The 20455-nt window shown below is 40.8% G+C and overlaps 1 long non-coding RNA gene across 2 annotated transcripts in view; it reads right to left on the reverse strand.

Annotated features, from left to right (window-relative positions):
* The window catches only part of LOC140597972 (uncharacterized), a 206043-nt gene that overhangs the window by 107630 nt on the left and 77958 nt on the right, over positions 1-20455 (reverse strand). For both annotated transcript variants that reach the window (XR_012000069.1, XR_012000071.1), the window contains exon 2: positions 13152-13259. This is a non-coding gene — a long non-coding RNA (uncharacterized lncRNA). The remainder of the gene's footprint in view (positions 1-13151; positions 13260-20455) is intronic.

Genomic DNA, 20455 nt, shown 5'->3' on the forward strand with positions numbered 1-20455 from the left:
ATCCCCAAGATTTGTTGGTGTTGCTGTTGCTTTGTTTAATGACTTTTCTAAACTATAAAATATATATTCATTTGCTGTATGTGAACACTGAAGCCTCTGCTAAGTTAACTTTGTGGTCAGCTGGTGACAGGACAGATTTCCTTAAATTCTTGAAGCCAGTAAGTTTCCTAGTCTTTGCTGAGGGACTCTTTATTCATGTTGAGGCACACCCTCACCCTCAGTGAGGCAATTTATGACTCTGCCTCAGCCTTAACTTCCTGCTTGCAAAGACCCTCAAAGTTAGCCAAAGATGAAAGCACGGGACCTTCTCAGGTTTTTTCTGAGCATGTGCACATCCCTGGGCATGTGCATGGCCTTCTAGATTCCCAGGAATATGTTGGAGCTTTTCAAAGCCCCTATGAACATATAATTCCCTTGCTTTTCTTTGTATACCTCTGGCTTGCCTATTATTTGCCCCAGTATTACTCACTGCCTTAAACAGCTGAAATGTTAAAACAATTGCCATTGATTGTTTTCCACAAACATTCCCAGGGAAAAGGCTTTGTGGTGGGCTTCCAGTAAGGTCAAATAAAGACAGTCATGTGAGTGAGGTCTTACAAAGAACCACCAGATGAGTCAAATCTTGGGAATGGGGCTTTTGAAGAAGCTCCAACTACATCTGCCCCCTCCAGTGCCTGCCAGACTGGTGGTTCTCACCACAAAAGCAAGCTGTTAGTTGTCAAAGTTACCATGGAGTGAGGAAGGAGGAATGGAAATAAATCAACTTAAACCACCACAACACTCATTGTTTTTACTGAGATTCAGCCACTTTTCAAAAATAAATGCTCTGCAAGCCTTCAGAGTTCTCAGAAAATTGATTCTGACAATTTTTGCCAACATTCTCCTTGCTTTAAGGAAGGAGAGGCTTTTGGGTGTCCCTACTCTGCCATTTTTGCTGACATCACCCTCTACCACTTCAAGATGAAAGACAGAAGCCTTATCCCCACATAAGACCCTTTACGCCCCCTCACTTCTGTTGTGACTGTCATACCATTGCATTTACATACAATGAAAACCCCACCAGGTCATGTTATCCTTTTTGTTTTCAGCCATCATACACATCTTAGATAACTTAATGTGACATATTTATCCACATATTTTCCATTTATGTTGCTCTTTCTTATTCCCAAAATTCCAAGTTTCCCTCCAAAAGTTTCATCACTTTCCCTCTGCCTAAAGAACTTTTAACATTAATTTAAAGCAGGTCTGCTGGTGATACCTTCTCTTGGTTTTCCTTCATCTAAGAAAGTTTCTATTTTATCTTCATTCGTGAAGGGCATTTTCTCTGGATATGGAATTCTGATTTGACAATTCTTCCCATTCAGCACTTTAAAAATGTTTCCACTACCTCCTGTCCTCCATGGTAGCTAATAAGTCTCTCAAATCATGGTTCCTCTATAGACAATTGTTTTTTGTCTGGCTACTCTTAGGATTTTTCTTTCTCTTTCTCTTTTGTTTGCAGAAGTTTGATTTGATGTGTCTGGCTATAAATCTCTTTGAGTTTTTCCATTTGGGTTTCACTTGGTTTGAATCTATAATTTTATATCTTTTACCAAATTTGGGGAAATTTCAGCCATTACTTCTGTTCCTTAAACCAGAAAGAAAGGGCTTCTCTTTGAGATATTTCTGTCTGTGCCAGGATGCAGTTTTAAAGATCAAGTTATCTTTGGGTCCCAGCCAGTAGAAAAGGAGGGAAAAGAAAGAAAAAATAAAGCCACCACTTGGATAGTTGTATTTCATGTTCTGGTTTCCTTCCCCAATATGCCTGCTACAATTTACTTTTTAGAGTCCTGTGATATCTGCTATATGCATTCTTCTCAGGGTTTTTAGCTACATTCATAGGGAAAGTAAGGTGGAATGTGTTTATCCCATCTTCACTTAAATCAGAATCTTCAATTCTCTCTTAACACACCCTGAAGTCAGGCTTTGCCTCCACTGCTCTGCTGAAAGTACAAATGTCAAAAATACAACTGAATTTTTTATTCTGACCTTGATCTTATAATCTTTCTAAATTCATGTATTGGTTCTAGTAATGTTTTTGTGGATTCCTTAGGATTTCCTATATGAATGATTATGTCATGTGAACATGAAAATAATTTTACTTTTTCTTCTTTAGATCTTCATGACATTTGTTTCTTTTTATTGTCTTTTTTACCTTTAACTCTACCTAAAGCCTCCAGCTCACTGATGGATAACAGTGAGAACAGACAATTCATCTTTTTCTCAATTTTAGGAGAAAACTTTTCAATATTTTACCATTAGGTATAATGTTGTTGCTCTTTATGAGACTGTTAGAGTTACTTTCTAATCTTAATTTGTTGAGGTTTTTTGTTTGCCTGTTTGTTTCAGGAGTAGAATTTAGTGATTTATCACTTACATATAACACCCAGGGCTCATCACACCATGTGCCCTCCTTAATACCCAACACCTATTTAGCCCACCCCTCACCCACCTCCCTCCATCAACCCTCAATTTGTTCTCTATAGTGAAGAGTCTCTCATGGTTTGCCTCTCCCTCTCTCCTTCTCTCTTTTTGCCCTTCCCACATGTCCATCTGTTGTTTCCTAAATTCTACATATGAGTGAAATCATAAGATAGTTGTCTTTCTCTGACTTGTTTTGCTTAACATATACACTCTAGCTCCAACTCTGTCACTGCAAATGGCAAGATTTCATTCTTTTTAATGGCTGAGTAATATTCCAGTGTGTGTGTATGTGTGCATGCGTGTGTGTGTGTGTGTGTATATACACATATATCACATCTTTATCCATTATCAATTAATGGACATTTGAGCGCTTTCCATAGTTTTGCTATTGTTGATGTTGCTATACACATTGGAGTGCATGTGCCCCTTTTAAGCTGCATTTTTTTTTTTTTATCGTTTGGATAAGTATCTAGTAGTCCAATTGCTGGATCATAGGGTAGTTCTATCTTTAACTTTTTGAGGAATCTCCAGACTGTTTTGCAGAGTGTCTGCACTAGTCTGCATTCCCACCAACAGTGGAAGAGAGTTCTCCTTTCTCCACATCCTTGCCAACATCTATTTTTTCCTGTGTTGTTAATTTTAGCCATTCTGACAGGTGTGAAGTCATTTCTCATAGTGGCTTTGATTTGTATTTCCCTGATGATGAGTGATGTTGAGCATCTTTTCATGTCTGTTAGCCATCTGGATGTCTTCTTTGGAAAAATGTCTTTTCATATCTTCTGCTCATTTCTTAACTGGATTATTTGGGTTTTGGGTGTTAAGTTTGATAAGTTTTTTATAGATTTTGGATACGAACCCTTTATCAGATATGTCACTTGCAAATATCTTCTCCCATTCCATAAGCTGCCTTTTCATTTTGTTGTTTCCTTTGTTTTGCAAAAGGTTTTTATCTTAACAAAGATTTTTTACTTTTGTGTCCCTTGCCTCTGGAGATATATCTAATAAGAAGTTGCTATGGCCAACATCAAAGAGGTTACTGCCTGTGTCCTCCTCTAGAATTTTGATGGATTCCTGTCTCACACTTAGGTCTTTTATCCATTTTGAGTTTATTTTTGTGTGTGGTGTAAGAAAGTAGTCCAGTTTCATTCCTTGGCACGTGGCTGTCCAGTTTTCCCAACACTATTGAAGAGACTGTCTTTTTTCCATTGGATATTCTTTCATGCTTTGTCAAAGATTAGTTGACCATATGGTTGTGGGTCCATTTCTATGTTTTCTATTCTGTTCCATTAATCTACGTATGTGTTTTTGTGCCAGCACCATAATGTCTTGATAACTATAGCTTTGTAATATAGCTTGAAGTCCAGAATTATGATGCCTTCAACTTTGTTTTTCTTTTTCAGGATTGCTTTGGCTATTCAGGATCTTTTGTGTTTCCATACAAAAATCTTGAATTAATTTAGAAATGGACCAAATGCCTTTTGGCATTTAAGATTATCAAATGATTTTTCCTCTTTCTGTCAATCTGATGAAGTACATTGATTAATTTTCAAATGGTAAATCAACCTTGTATTCTTGGTATAAATTCTACTTGATCTGATGCATTTGAGTAAGTTCTTCTTTTTCCCTCTGGTTCTTCTATTCCATTTAACCTCAATTCTTCTGATTTGCTTTTTCCACCCACATAATTGAGATCAAAATTTAGTGAGTTATGTAATGTACTAACATGACAAAGTATTTTGAAGATCAAAGTCATAATTTATAAGAAGAAATCATATTTATGTTAAATAATACAAGGATTATGTTATCATACTTTACAAGATATTAACAATCTCTTAAAGATATCTAAAAACTATGCTCATTCTGCTATGGTCCAGAAAGTGGCAATAAACTGAGGGTTTTGAAATTGATTCTAAGAATGGTTACACCCAAAATACAAAATTATGACCAATACTAACCCTAATAGTAAGGCAAGGTCTGACCTCAAACCCAGAATAAAACATACGTATCAGAAAATTCTAGGTCATGATGCTACTGAAATTATTACAATTAATTAATAAACCAAAACTAAAATAAAATAGACTTAATGTAATAGGGGGAAAAGGACAAAAACATGAAGACAAAAGATGCTTCCTTTACTTTAATTATGGGTATATGGCACTGAATCAAGCTTTTTAGTCCTAAAACACTGTAACATGATCACTTCCAAACAAAACAAAACACACAAAAATACTAATGTGAATTTTTATCATTCTAAAAATCCTATTGGCTTTCCCCTTTCCCTCATAAGAATCCTGAGAGCTTGCTGCTCCCTCATGTGACTTTGCACAGCCAATACCTCTAACATGAAAAAGAGCCAAGAATTTATCACTAGAGAATGAAATGAGTCATTCTATATAGAATGGGTCCTTAGAGGGTTCTTCTAAGCCCCAATCAAAAAGCACACAGAGATGGATGGGGTCCAAGCTGTGAAAACAGACAAAAGGAAGAGAAAAATAAGATATAAGTGTTGACAGCATGGTTTTGTAATTTCCCCATATCCCTGCTTAAAAAGGAGATTAAGTAGTATAGCAAAAGACAAAACTCATGGATGACATCATCAACAAAACAAGGCCACAAAGAATTCTCAACAATATAATACAGGTGGGCAGGGACAACCACTGGCAGAAAGAAGTAAGACCCACAAGAAAATGAAAGCAGGCCAGAAATAGAAAAAACCCAGATTTTAAGTGCTGGGCAAATGAGAGATTGACACCTAGTGGTCAGTTCTGAAAGGAGGGGCTCCCACTCAGGTGTGGATCTAAGCACAACAGGTGAAACTGGGAGGGGCCTCATGGTGAGAGGGAGGCCACTACAGGAAGGCCAAAAGGTGCTAGGCAGCTGACCATCAAGACTCTTAGGAGCACACAGTGGGGCTTCCTTCCAGAAAGGCAGAGCCCAGACTGAGGATTGAGGAGAAACAGCTGGAAGTAGAGCCTAAATCCATCCGGGCAGGATACCTGGGCATGAAAGAGAAAAAATACTAGAGGGGGAGGGGACAAGAGGAAGCAAATATCACAAAACACTGAAGAGAAGAATGCACAAAACCCACTAAATACTTTGTGATAGAATCAGAAAGGAGAGGAAGACATTCTGGCCAACCCCCACCCCCTACACACGAACTTCCTTCTAAAAATACAACTTCAGGGGTAACTCGGTGGCTCAGTCAGTTAAGCCACAGACTCTTGATTTTGGCACAGGTCATAATCTTGGGGTGGTGAGACAGAGCCCTCTATCAGCTCTGCACTCAGCAGAGTCTGCTTCTCTCCCTCTCCCTCCACCCGTCACCCAACATGTATATGCGCTCTCTTTCTTTCTCTCTTCCAATAAATAAATCTTTAAATAGATAGATAAAAACACAACTTCAGCAACAGAAATGATGATAGTCAATCCTCTACCCAAAAATACGAAAAGAGAGAGAAAAATGGTTCCCATGACATATATTCAGAAAATACTCCCCACAAAAATATAAGTACACAGCAGATGAAAACAGTGAGCTCATATTTCCCAGTAAGTTAAATGAAATGAGGAAAATAGTAGAAGCTATGAAAGAACAACAGAAATGAGAAGAAAGATCAGAAATGAGATGGCTCAACATGAAGCATGTATGAAAGGAGCTGATAGAGCTCAGAAACAAATCTAAACAAAAGAAAAAAAAAACTCAGGAGTGAAAACTAAACCTGAAGGAATGATTAGAAACCACAGAAAGCATGGTAAGAGTCTAAACTTATGAAAATAAGGGAAAAGGGGGGAAACTAAAACAAATGCAGAAAGGAATAAAAAGCGTAAGAGAAAAAAGACATAGAAGACAAGCAAAAAAAAAAAAAAAAAAGTGCCAACATATGCATGAGAAGAGAATCAGTGCAATGGAAGCGAAAAAATACTTGTAAAAAAAAAAGGATAATTCAAAAATATTCCCTAAAATAAAAGGAGATTTGAACCTTCATATTTATAAGACACACCATATACCTGGGAAAATCAACCCAGAATGATCAACACTGAGACATATTCTAGTTAAACAATGAAATTATAAAGAAGAGGGGGAAAGATTTTCAGCATTTAGGCAAAAAGATGGAATGACTTTGGGATCCCTGGGTGGTGCAGCGGTTTAGCGCCTGCCTTTCACCCAGGGTATGATCCTGGAGACCCAGGATCGAATCCCACGTCGGGCTCCCAGTGCATGGAGCCTGCTTCTCCCTCTGCCTGTGTCTCTGCCTCTCTCTCTCTCTCTCTCTCTCTCTCTCTCTCTCTGTGTGTGTGTGTGTGTGTGACTATCATAAATAAATAAAAATTTTAAAAAAAAAGATGGAATGACTTTTAAGAAAAGTAAATTAACTTGGCATCAAACTTTTCAAGAGCAACCTTCAAAGCCAGAACATAAGAGTAGCATATTTCAGATCCTCCAGGAAAGATCCTGCTCGCCAAAGATTATATCCTGAATACCTTTCAAGTATAAAGTCACAGACCAATTTCTTACAAGCATATAAGATATCAGATATCGGCTCTTCCATCTTCATCTTCCTCCTTCCCTTCCTGAACAATTCAGTGCTAACTCGGCCAGCAGGTAGAGGAAAACAAGGTAGTCACTTGCACAGGGGGCGGGGATGAGGGCAGGGAGCAGCCACAATGGCCTAAAGTGGGTTGAGGAAGGCATTCATAGAAGAGGGCACCTAGCAGAGCCTGAGTGGGAAGAGGAAGACATCGACACAAAGGAGGCATGCCATGGGGTATTGGGGCACAAGGGGGATAAAGCCTGACATAGAAACTCAGAATCCCAATGGGATGAAAAGAATAATCTGCTTGGAGTGCCAAAGCCCAAGCAAGGGAAGGGGGCATCAGTGTGAGTAGAGGGAAGGTGGGGAGGCACCCCAATGTAGGGAGTCAGAGGCCAAGTAGGATGAATGGGGCACAGAGGGTAAATGCCTAAGTGGGGTGAGAGGCATCCACATGGGGCCATCCTGAAATGGGGAGTGAGACCCCAAGCAGAATAAGGATAGTGCCCATGCAAGGGGTGAATGTGGCAGCCAAGCTGGGGCATCTGTTACTTGCAGGAGAGTCGAACAAGTTACTACATTAAGGATAATAGGAGCCAGTTTCTCACTGTTGAAGAAAAGGGATACAAACATGGAAAAGGAGTAAAATAGAATGAACTTTGTAATACTGAATTGGTCTATTCTGGAGAAAGTTCCATGTGCACTTGAGAAGAATGTGTATTCAGTTGTGTTTGGATGTAAAGTTCTGTAAATATCTATGAAATCCATCTGGTCCTGGGTATCATTTAAAGCTCTTGTTTTGGAGATGTTGTGCTTAGAAGATCTGTCATTTGCAGAATGTGCCGTGTTGAAGTCTCCCAATATTAGTGTATTATCTAAGTATGTCTTAACTTTGGTTATTAATTGATTGATATATTTGGCAGCTCCCACATTAGGGGCATAAATATTCATGATTGTTAGGTCCTCTTGTTGGATAGAACCTTTAATATGATTTAGTGGCCCTCTTCATCCCTTACTACAGTCTTTGGGATAAAACTTTAAATTATCTGATATGAGAATTGCTACCCCTGCTTTCTTTTGAGGACCATTTGAATGGTAATTTGTTCTCCAATTTGAGTCTCTTGTAGACAGCAAATAGATGGGTCTTGCTTTTTTTTTATCCAGTCTGAAACCCTGTGTCTTTTGATGGGATCATTAAGCCCATTCACGTTCAGAGTTACTATTGAAACATATGAATTTAGTGTCATCATAATACCTATTCAGTCCCTGCTTTTGTGGCTTATTTCTTTGGGCTTCCTCTTTCTTTTACAGGGTCCCCCTTAATATTTCTTGCAGAGCTGGTTTGGTGGTCACACATTCTTTCAGTTTCTGCCTATCTTGGAAGCTCTTTATCTCTCCTTCTATTCTGAATGAGAGCCTTGCTGGATAGAGTATTCTCGGCTGCATCTTCTTCTCATTTAGGACCCTGAATATATCCTGCCAGCGCTTTCTGGCCTGCCAGGTCTCTGTGGAGAGGTCTGCTGTTAATCTAATAGTTTTCCCTATATAAGTTAGGGATCTCTTGTCTCTTGCTGCTTTAAGGATTTTCTCTCTATCCTTGGAATTTGCAAGTTTCACTATTAAATGTCGAGGTGTTGAATGGTGGTTTTTATTGATTTTAGGGGGACACCTCTCTATCTCCTGGATCTGAATGCCTATTTCCCTCCCCAAATTAGGGAAGTTCTCAGCTATGATTTGTTCAAATATGCTTTCTGGCCCTCTGGCCCTCGCGCCGCCCTCTGGAACCCCAATTATACATAGATTTTTTTCCTTCTGAGACTATCATTTATTTCCCTTAACCTTTCCTCATGGTCTTTTAATTGTTTTTCTCTTTTTTCCTCAGCTTCCTTCCTTGCCATCAACTTGTCTTCTATGTCACTCACTCTTTCTTTTACCCCATTAACCCTCATCATTAGGACCTCCAGTTTGGATTGCATCTCATTTAACTGATTTTTAATTTCAGCCTGATTAGATCTAAATTCTGCAGTCATGAAGTCTCTTGATTCCTTTATGTTTTTTTCTAGAGCCACTGGTAGCTTTATAATTGTGCTTCTGAGTTGGCTTTCTGACATCGAATTTCTGACATCCAAATTCTGTAACTCTATGGCAGAGAGTACTGTTTCTGATTCTTTCTTTTGTGGGGAGTTCTTTTTCTAGTCATTTTGCTCAGTGCAGAGTGGCTGTATGAGTGGGCTGCATCAAGAATATCAACCATGACCTAAATAAATTTCACCCTAGATAATTCTGCCGAGGTCAGAGACCAGAAATTGAAAACAAAGATCAGAACAAAATAAAACAAAAGGACCACTAACGTGAAAAACAAATTTTAAAACAATATTGTAAATAATAAAAGGCCAGGAATCCTAAAGAAGAAAAAAAGAAAAAAGAAAAAAAGGAGAAGAAAAAAATGCAGGGCGGGGGTGGGGGGGACTGGGAGATGGTGGTGGTGAAGAAGTTGTAGTGGAGGGAGAATGTAGTCTACTGAGGGGTGCTAGAGGGTGATCCTCTTGTTTCTGAGTATATTAAGTTCTGTATGTTAGAAGATGCTCAGGCCCAAATTTATATAAACCAGAAATACTTGTAGAGGGCCCCAGCATTGACCTCCACAACATAAAGGAGATAAAAGAGGGGGGCAGAATGGGAATGAGGAATCTCACAGAATGAACCATCACGATATACCACTTGATTCTGGGTGCCTACTGGTCATGTTTTAGAAGGTATTAACTTCTGCCATAGAACAAAATGAGGCAGAGAAAACAAAAAACACAAACATATCTCGTGTATCTCCCAAAATTAAGTTGAGTATGTTGAAGGGAATCTAGAAGTGGAAAATATATCTAGGACCTGTAATTGTAGAAATATGAAAGTCAAAAAGGAAGAATCTTAAAAATGAAGAGGTGGTAAAATATTGTATGTAGTTAAGGTGGGAAAAGAGAAAAAAATGGGAAATTTACAGTCTGATATAAAACAAGTTGTACTGGAGAAAGGAAGAAAAAAAACAAAACAAGGAGGAGTATCCTCTGGTTCTATACACTGTAAATCCCTCGACTTCCCCTGGAGCTTTCCAGCGCTGCTGGGCCAAGAACTTGCTCTTCCCCGGTCCTTCCAGCTGGTCTCTGGGGGAGGCGCTGCTGTGCGGATTCTCAGGTGTGTGCACCTGCAGTAGCTGCCCCGCCCCCTGCCAGGTGCCGGGCTCAGTGGGAGCTGTTGACCCCGTGAGGCCTCTGTCCCCTGGGGCCTCACTTCATCCCAGGCACAGGGTGAAACCAGGAGGAACAACCCCATTGGCCACCACCAGCTCCCCAGCCCTGGAGTCGCCTCCTGCAGTAACCACCACAGCTCCCAGTCCGCCCTGGCCTGGATGCCCCGGAGCGGGAGGCGCTGACCTGCACAGCTGGGGGGGCACCTGGTGGCAGGAGCGTCCCTTCTGTCCTGTGACCTCCCCATCTCCACCTGTCCCGGGGGAGCGCAGGATCGCGGGCTGTGTCCCCCGGCGCCCTGGGGTCCGGGGCCTGTGCTGCTGGAATCGTGCTCCCAAAGGCAGCAGGGTGCAGCCCCCTCAGCCCAGAGCCCCCCTGACCCACCGGCTTCTCCCCGAGGCTCCGCCAGGTGCGCCCCAGCCCTTTCCCGACCTTGGTCGGTGGTGTGTGGGGTGCTCTCCCTTGGGCACACCTCCTCTATTAGTGACCCCAGGCACCTGGAGGCCCCACTGCCCCCCCCCTGCAGTTTCCCCAGAGTTCCCCGCTGAGGGTCTTTCCATCAGGGAAGGATCCAGTGCAGATTTTTAAAGTTCCCGCTTCTCGGAGGCTGGGCTCTCCTGTCCCCAGGCTCCTGCTGCCCCCCTTAGCTCAGCTCCTCATGAGGCCTCTCCCCCAGTGGATTCTTTTTTATTTTTTTCGGCCTTCCTACCTTGTTAGAAGCAAAAACCCTTCTCTCTGTAGCGTTCCAGCTGTTCTCTCTTGAAATCTCAGGTTGAATTTGTAGGTTTTCAGGATGATTTGAAAGTTATCTAGGTAAGTTGGTGGGGACAGGCGACTTGGGGACCCTACTCCTCCACCATCTTGCCCCGCCCCCCTGTAATACTGACTTGGAATTGGAGGTATTGGTGTGATTCCAGTTAGATGCATAGGTATGTGATTGATTGATTGATGAATGAATGATGGGTGGATGGATGATAGACATAGATGCAAATGTGGGGCAAATCTGGAACAGTTTGAGCTTCAAGATAAATAATGATAATACTGGAGTATAATCTACCAAATGAAATAGGAAACCTTGAGTCTGCTATGAATGAATGAGTGGATGAATGAATGAATTGAAAGTGTGAGGAGGAACAGAGTATTTACACAGTTTCAAAGTATATCCCCACAAAGTGCTAATTAACTACAAAGAGAGAAAAGGTAACTTAACAGCAGAGAAGCCTGGCAAACATCACCTTAATTGAGTGATCACAGTGAACGCATCAGTAGTGGGACAAGTCAAAATTGTGTGACACCTGATAGGATGCATTGGGGACACAGCATCACTACTGTGTTATTCTTCCCAAAGATGTGCATCAGATAAAACCAACTTGAGTGACATTCTGTAAATTAACCAGTTTGTTATCTTGGAAAGTATTGAGGTCATCAAAGTCAAGGAGAGTCTGAGGAACTGTTCCAGATAGAAGGAAGTAAAGAGAAGTGATCACTTAATGAAATGCATGATCCTGGCTGGATCTTTTTGCTTTAAAAGATGTTATCAGAACACTCAGGGATGGGACGCCTGCGTGGCTCAGCAGTTGAACATCTGCCTTGGGCTCAGGGCCTGATACTGGGGTGCCAGGATCGAGTCCCACATCAGGCTCCCTGCATGGAGCCTGCTTCTCCCTCTGCCTATGTCTCTGCTTCTCTGTGTGTCTCTCATGAATAAATAAATAAAATCTTAAAAAAAAAAAAGAATTCAGTGAAACTTTGAGTTGTGTCTGAGTATTAGATGTTAGTAATATGTCAACGCAATTTTCCCAGTATTGAGGTTATTGTAGGTGAGCATCTTTGTAGGAAATACACACTAAAGTATTCAGGGGTGATAGGCATCATGTAAGCAACTTATTCTCAAATGATTTGTAGGGGAAAAACTTCTTGGTGTAGTACTCTAACTTTTCTGTAAGTCTGTGATTGTTTGAAAATAAATAAATGTATAAACAAAGAAGATTCAGGGAATATCGTTCCCATGAGCCCTTCCTGAAGGCATCTACCAGAGAACAAACTTCAGACAGCTAAGAAATTATTGGAGAGGGTTGAGAAAGGACCCTGTGGTGGGCCCTGAGCATATTTAACTATAGAACCAGGAGCAGATGATGGGGGTGAGGGTGCCAGGACAGGATGAGACATTGACATACTTTATAATACAGATAAAATATAGGTATGAAAAAATATAAATATGAAAAATGAGAGGAGTGAGGGGAGCATATATAGAAGAAGAAACTCAGGGCACCTGGGTGGCTCAGCGGTTGAGCATCTGCCTTTGGCCCAGGGCGTGATCCTGGAGTCCCAGGATCAAATCCCACACTGGGCTCCCTGCAGGGAGCCTGCTTCTCCGTCTGCCTATGTCTCTGCCTCTCTCTCTCTGTGTGGCTCTCATGAATAAATAAATAAAATCTTTAAAAAAGAAGAAGAAACTCACCAATTGCCATATTGGTGTTTACTATGAGTAAAATAATTTTGTTTTAAATCAGAGGCAGGAGTAAAGAGAAGAAATGGAAAAAGATTTATCACCTATTCCAAACACTACTTATGGTAGGGGACCTAATACACTGTACCAGAAAAGGGGATGGTATTGAAGGTATTATACAAAGGTATAACTATAAAGCTAACCATTAGGACAAAACTCCAAGTCTTTCTAAATATCCAAGGAAATATCAAGAAAGAGAGAGCAAGAGACAGAGGGAAACTACAGAAAAACTCTACATATGCAAAGAGAAGGGCCACTGTCCTCAGGCAACACCCTTTTCAGCAGGTTGTGACAACCACTCAAGATCTGTTCAAATGCTCCCAAAACATGACTCAAAATGCTCCCAAAACGTGAATCAAAATGGATCACCAAAAGCACCCACAAAAGTTTTCTTGAGAGAAATGATCCTACCTTTTCCCCCATTGCAGGCAACACGTTCTAAGGTTTGTGATGATGGTCACGTTGCCAGGCTCCTGGACTCCGTAGCCTCAGCAGAATGGGAAGTTGAAAAGCACATACCTATGAAACAAAAAAAAAAAAAAAAAAAAAAAAAAAAGAATAAACTTGAAAATACTGGTTAGACTGCTAATTACTTAGGTTTATTTAGCAAATCTGCTGCTTTTATACTTTCTGTTCGGGGCTTTAATATAAATCATTGCATAAAGTTGAAATTCTCTTTGAAGTATGAATTAATTACCTAAGGGAAGAAGAAGAGAAAATCATTTCCTTCCACATTTGAGCAACTAGTATGTTCTCTTCCCCCATGGTGACCTCAAGGGACAGGAGCTTCCCACAGTTTCTCTAAGGGACCGTCCTCATAGTGATGGGCTCACGTGCCATGATCCGGTGTGACCTCACGGCAGCGAAAGGCCTGGACACTCCTGTTTGTGCCTGCCCTTGGTCCCAGCTGAGCACAGACACACAACTGTTAGAGATCCAACCTACATCTTTTTAGTCTGATGACACTTTGGGTCTGTCGCCAATAGCCAATGCCGTCAACTCTTCTCCTGTTCCAGTTAAACCATCATCATAGCCCTACTCAGGCAGGTCCTCAGTTTAAGTCAACACAATTAGCATTGATCTAACATGTGCCTAATGTCAAGCCCTGGGGCAGGCACAGGAGACACAGGACCATCTAAAGACACTGTTCCTGCCCATGAACAGCACAGCACAGTCTGAGACAGACACAAAAAACACATGACCGTACATACTACAACAAAGCACCTGGACAGACATGACTTAATGAGACAGACAGCACAGAGGAGGAAGGTGCCAGCTCTGCTAGAGTGATTCAAAGATGCTCTGGACAGAAAGGAAGATTCCCACTGGATATTCAAGAATGAATATGAATTTGCTAGAGACTTGAGGGTACAGGGATGTCAAGGAAGAGCACATGAAAAACCAAGAAGGCAAGAAAGAGCATGGCATGTTCCAGATCTTCAAGTAGGGCAGGATGACCAAAGCATATGCGGTACATGTAGGGAGGGGATGAGACTGGGGGCTGGCTGGGGGACTAGCAGAGGCCAGATCTGACACGGCCCTGGGTTCTATGCCAAGGAGTTTCGGCTTCACTCCAAGGCCGTGGCCCAGAGGAGGCAGGAGTGCGCTGTGCTCAGAGTGGTTTCAGAGAGGCCACTCTGTTGGTTGAATGAAGGAAAGCAAGACCAGAGAAAGAGACTGATCAGGAGATTTCCACAGAACAGCAGAGCAGTTAGACAGACAAGTCGGCCCTTTGAGGCTACAGACCTGGTTTAAATGCAAGCTCCTCATATCAAAATGCAAGACTTTCCCTTGACCTCCTTCTGTCTCCAGTTCCTCACCGCTGGACTAGTTTTCCTGGCCTGCGACCTGCGTTGGAGCACAAGGCCCCACACTTTGGAGGGCTCTGTGATTGGCTTACTGCTTTGCTATCCCACTCTTTATTTAACTCTTGTTAAATATTAATAAGATTTATTTTTTTTAAAGATTTATTTATTTATGATAGACAGAGAGAGAGAGAGAGAGAGGCAGAGACACAGGAGGAGGGAGAAGCAGGCTCCATGCCAGGAGCCTGACGTGGGACTCGATCCCGGGACTCCAGGATCATGCCCTGGGCCAAAGGCAGGCGCCAAACCGCTGAGCCACCCAGGGATCCCCAAATCTTAATAAGATTTAAACAAAGGGCCCCGCATGTTCATTTTGCACTGGGCCCTACAAATTATGTCGCTGGTATTGTCCACTTCTGAGGGTAATAATAGCACCTATTGTGACCAGAGTGTTATTGGGAAAATTAAATGAGCAAATACAGGTAGAAAAAAGACTGTCTGGCACTAAATCCTCCATAAAATGGAAGATATTCTTATTACTATTATTATTATTATTATTATTATTATTATTTCCCTAAGAAGAAGAGGAGGGGTCTATATAATAAGGGGCCAGGAGAGAAGATGGAGGAGAAGGAAAGCAGAGGGCAGAATGGGTAGGACATCTCTCCAGAGGGTGGAGAAGGTGCACGGGAAGGATGCAGGAAGGCCAGCTGGGCAAGGCGCCCTCACCTAGGCCAAGACTGGCAGCAGCTTTAATTAAATGGAAAAAAAAAACTTGCAAATATCCACAAGGCTCTATACTCAGGCACACCTTTTAACATTCATATCCAGATCCAACCCTTTCCTAAAAAATGAAGGCTCATTGCTACTTCTATGCAGGTTTTAGCAATTTCAGAATGTAGTGCAAGAGGGATAAAATGTAGTATGTGGCATGTGGTCCTCAGAAGTCCAAGTTCAGGGTGTGGAAGCCAAGAATTCAATGTCTTGAGAAAAGAGAGCACATGGGATCAGCAAACTACCCAAGCTCTCGGCAAAGTCATCCGTGACAACTAAAAGCCAGAAATTTAAAGGCCAAGTGAGTGTTAAGAAATAGTACCAAGTCAAATAAAAGTATTAAGTTGAGCCACCTGAAATTGCTCTACCTATAGTCAAATAGCAGCAATGTCACACAGCTCAACCCAACATTTCCCTAAAAATACAGGCAGCCTAGTGTTGCCTAGGGAGGCCTGGGTGGCTCAGTGTTTGAGTGTCTGCCTTCAGTTCAGGGTGTGATCCCAGGGTTTGGGATCGAGTCCCACATCAGGCTCCCTGTGAGGAGGCTGCTTCTCCCTCTGCTTATGTCTCTGCCTCTCTCTCTATGTCTCATGAATAAATAAATAAAATCTTTAAAAAAAAAAAAAAAAGGCAGCACCAAACCAAAACATGACAGTAGGCAAAGAACATTATGCCAAAAGAAAGAAAGGAAGAAAGAAAGAGAGAGAGAGAGAGAGAGAGAGAGAAAGAAAGAAAGAAAGAAAGATTGGGCATCTCTTTTTAAAAAGAAGTACTACTGATCACCATTAGGGTCAGAGAAAAATAAATATTAATTTTCTTAATGTAATAATTCAGGAAGAAAGCAAACATTTTACCAGAAGACATGGCCAGAATGGGACCAGAGATCCAGTAAGTGAGCAAACATCTTGACAAAAACTATAGCTGAAGAAAATAGGTATGGGTGAAGAAACAAACACTATAATAAAACTAATTTTATGTTTGAACTACAGGCATATCATAGCACATGTTCAAGAATACCCCAAAAAATGGCAGTTTATTAAAACATGAACTCGGCTTGATAAAAAAGCAAATTAGTGACTGGATAATTCCTCTATTTATTATTTATTGAGCTAATAACAAACGCACAAAGAAATGAGACAGAAGGCTTTAAAACCTATTGGAACCCTCTTTGTGGAACTGGGCCAATCAGATCTTCCAGGCAGTTCTAACTCGTGATATAAAAGGCCCTCTAGAGCATTCGGATGGGCTTTTTAAAAAATATACACAGCTGCTTGACACCAGGATGCCACTATGGGGTAGGTTAAATGGCTACCAACAGATACAAGGCCTCCAGCACTTTTTAATTCTTTAATTTTTTCCATTCTCATTCTAATGATATCCTTAGAATGGGATGGGGGTTGCGGGGTGGTTTGGATTCCCCTCTCCCCCAAGAGCATTACAAAGACTGAGGACTACAGTTAAGGTCTCAAAATATAAGAAAATCAAAGGTTAAAAAACAACCAAAGGGTTCAGATGATTGTGGTCTGTTCTCCGAGCTCCTCTTAATCTAGCAGAAACATTCCACGCAGTGATTTTCCCTTCTGCTTAGAGTACTGTCTTCGTGCAGCTTCGGGTTCACCTTCGTCTCTGGGTGTCATTTCTGTTTTCACTGGTCTCCACCTCTGTTCCCCCTGCTGGATTCCTTTCTCTCCCCCTTCCCAGATTCTGTTACAGTCCCTCAGAGCTCAGTCTGAAAACCTCTTCTCATCTCTCTCTATGCACCTGGAGAATCTTCCATGCCTGGGGCTTTAAATAAGACCCTAAAATGTAGCTCTACAGCCCCTACTGCTCCCCCCAAAGCTCCCAGCATGCATAGCAAGCTTCCCCGTCCACATTTCTACTAGCACACCTAACAGGTATTTCAAACTTAATATGGCCATAACAACTCTAGATACCACCCCCATAATCCCCTTAATGTCCAGTCTTCTCCAGTTGAACAGCGAGACTACAAACTAGGAGTCATTCTCTCCCACAGCCCACAGCCAATCCATCATCAGACTTTGTGAAGTCTGCCTGCAGAGGGTATTCTGAATTGCACCATTGATCTCCATCTCACCGGTACCACCCCTTTCCCCCCCAAGGGACTCTCATCTCGCCCCCAGATGATCACAGTAGCCTTGCACCTGTCCCCCCCCTTGCACCTGTCCCACTCGCCACTCCCAGGTTACCTTTTCATTATTCAGATCAGAGTGTTCTCCTAGTCTCATGGCCCAGCCCCACCCTTGGAACAAAGTGCAAACTCTACTTCTAAACATGGAAGTGTAAGTTGATACAGTTACGTGGAGAACAATCTGGCAATATCTAGTACACACCTGAAGACCAGGACACCTTCTTTTTTTTTTTTTTTTTTTTTTTTTAACCAGGACACCTTCTGAGCCAACAATTTTAAATCCTTGCAGTCCCCCAGAAAAACTCTTGCAAAGATTCTGTTCACTGCAGAAGTGTTTCTGAGAGTAAAAAATATGTAAAATATATCATTGTCCCTCAGTTGGAAAAATTGAAAAAGAAGTTGGGATTTTTTTTTACTTGATAAAATGCTATATATTGGGGCACCTGGGTGGCTCAGTCAGTTAAGTGTCTGACTCTTGGTCTCAGCTCAGGTCACGGTCTCAGTGAGATCCCAGGGTCCTGGGATCAAGTCCCACATCGGGCTCCCCGCAGAGAGCCTACTTCTCCCTCTGCCTGTGTTTCTGCCTCTCTCTATACATGCCTCTCATGAATAAATAAATAAAATATTTAGGGAAAAAAAAGGAATTTAAGATCTCCTCGCTTAGCAGCTACCAGGGAGTTAATACAGTATAATTCATTATAAGCACCATGGGCTACATTAGATAACTGAGCCTGTTAACTTATAACTGGAAATTTGTACCCTTAGACCAATATTTTCCCATTTCCTCCAACCGTCACCCAGCCCTTGGTAACCACTATTTTACTCTCTGTTTCTCTGAGTTTGGCTTTTTTAGATCCCACATATAAAAGAGGACATTCAGTACTTGTCTTTCTCTATCTGACTTAGTTCACTAGCATAGCACAGTGCCCTCAAGGTTCCCCCAAGTTGACACAAATGACAGGATTTCCTCCTTTCTCAGGCTGAATAATATTCCAATGTTCCAAGGTGTATGTGTGTAATGAATTGTATAAATAATATACCATTGTATATATGGAATATATATGTACATATGTGTATATATACACACATAATGGATTATATATTTATATATAATATGCCACAGAACTGTACACTTAAACATGGTGAAAATCATCAATTTTATATTACATATATTTTACTCCAATTTTTAAAAACTCATGAACAATAATAGAAATATTGATATTTTCTATCAATAATGTTTATATAACATCCATAATACTCATAAACATCCTAATTCAGGACACATTATTTAAGTGGCAAAAATACATTAAAATTTTGTCACAGAAATTAATGTCTGGATTCAAATTATTTTTTTAAAAGATTTTATTTATTTATTCATGAAAGACAGAGAGAGAGAGGCAAAGACACAGGCAGAGGGAGAAGCAGGAGCCCGGTGTGGGACTCGATGCCAGGACTCCGGGATCACGCCCTGAGACAAAGGCAGACACTTAACCACTGAGCTACCCAGGCATCCCTGGATTCAAATTATTTTAAGAGAAATAAAAGTAATATAAATACCCCAAAGAACTTCTGGTTCATGATAATGAATTAGATTCCATATAAATATATCAGAAGAAATATATATTCTTCTATCTAGAAATATTATACTCTTCTGAATATAGCAGAAGAAAACACACAAAACACAAGTTGAATGAAGCATTAAGACAGAGAAGGTAGCATTTAAAAATTTTGAAAATTTGCAGACATTTTGGTAGATATAAAGCAAATAAGTAAAATTTAACTCGTTAATTGATTAACTGATTAATTAATTTAAAAAGCAAACCAGAGACACCTGGGTGGCTCAGTGAGTGTCACTGAAGTATCACTCTCAATGAGTGCCTTCAGTTCAGGGCATGATCCCAGAGTCCTGGGATCAAGTCCTGCATCAGGCTCCCTGCATGAGGCCGGCTTCTCCCTCTGCCTATGTCTCCGCCTCTCTCTGTGTCTCTCATGGATAAATAAATAAAATCTTTAAAAATGAAAAAAATAAAAAGCAAACCAATGTACCCTGAAACTAATAATACATTATATATTGACTAAATTGAATTTAAATAAGAATTAAAAAAATAAAAAAGCAAACCAATGTAGAACAGCATATGGCCTGCACTCCAGCAGGAAGATGAAGTGGTAAGATGTGGGAGTTTTCATGTGGTTCCCGGTTGAGACATGACATGAACTGAGGCCCCAGTCATGCTGGCTAATTGGGACACTACCTCCAGAATTAGAGACCAGTTATCCTGCTCCTCTCTCCCACAGAAGGAGCACTCTGCTATAGCATTTGCCCCTTGATGGAGCCCAGCTAGTGGTTTTCTTAAAAGACTAAGATTTTCTGTTTCATTGGAATGCCAGGAAAAAAATTTTATCCAAAATGCTGACATATGCCACAACATGGATGAACCTTAAAGACATATGCTGAGTGAAATAAACGGACAAATATTGTATGGTTCCGCTTATATGCAGCACCTACAGCACTAAATTCATGGAAACAGAAAGTAGAAGGGTGGTTGCCAGGGGCTGGGGTAAGGAGGCAATGGGGAGTTATTGTTTAGTGAGCACAGAGTTTCTACTGGAAAGAAGAAAAAAAAATCTGAAGATGAATGGTGGTGATGGTTGAACACCAATGTGAACGTACTTAATACCACTAACCTAGACACTTAAAATAGCTAAAATGAGAAATTTTATGCTATGCCTGTTTTATCACAATAAAAATTAAAAACCAACTATATGATGTTTCAAAAAAATAGAAAAAATAGAAAATAAAGAACAGAAAAAAATGAAAAGCCTAAGGAAACCTAGGACAACAGAATCATAAATAGACAAATCAGATATTAAAAGAAGCATTATAAAGAAGCATCAAATAATAATTTAAAAATTAGCCAAGAAGGGATAACAATCCTTGTTTGTATCTAACAAGACATATAAAAATATATAAAGTAGAGGTGCCTGGG

Source organism: Vulpes vulpes, chromosome 1, assembly GCF_048418805.1.
Source record: "Vulpes vulpes isolate BD-2025 chromosome 1, VulVul3, whole genome shotgun sequence".
Taxonomy (NCBI): Eukaryota; Metazoa; Chordata; class Mammalia; order Carnivora; family Canidae; genus Vulpes; species Vulpes vulpes.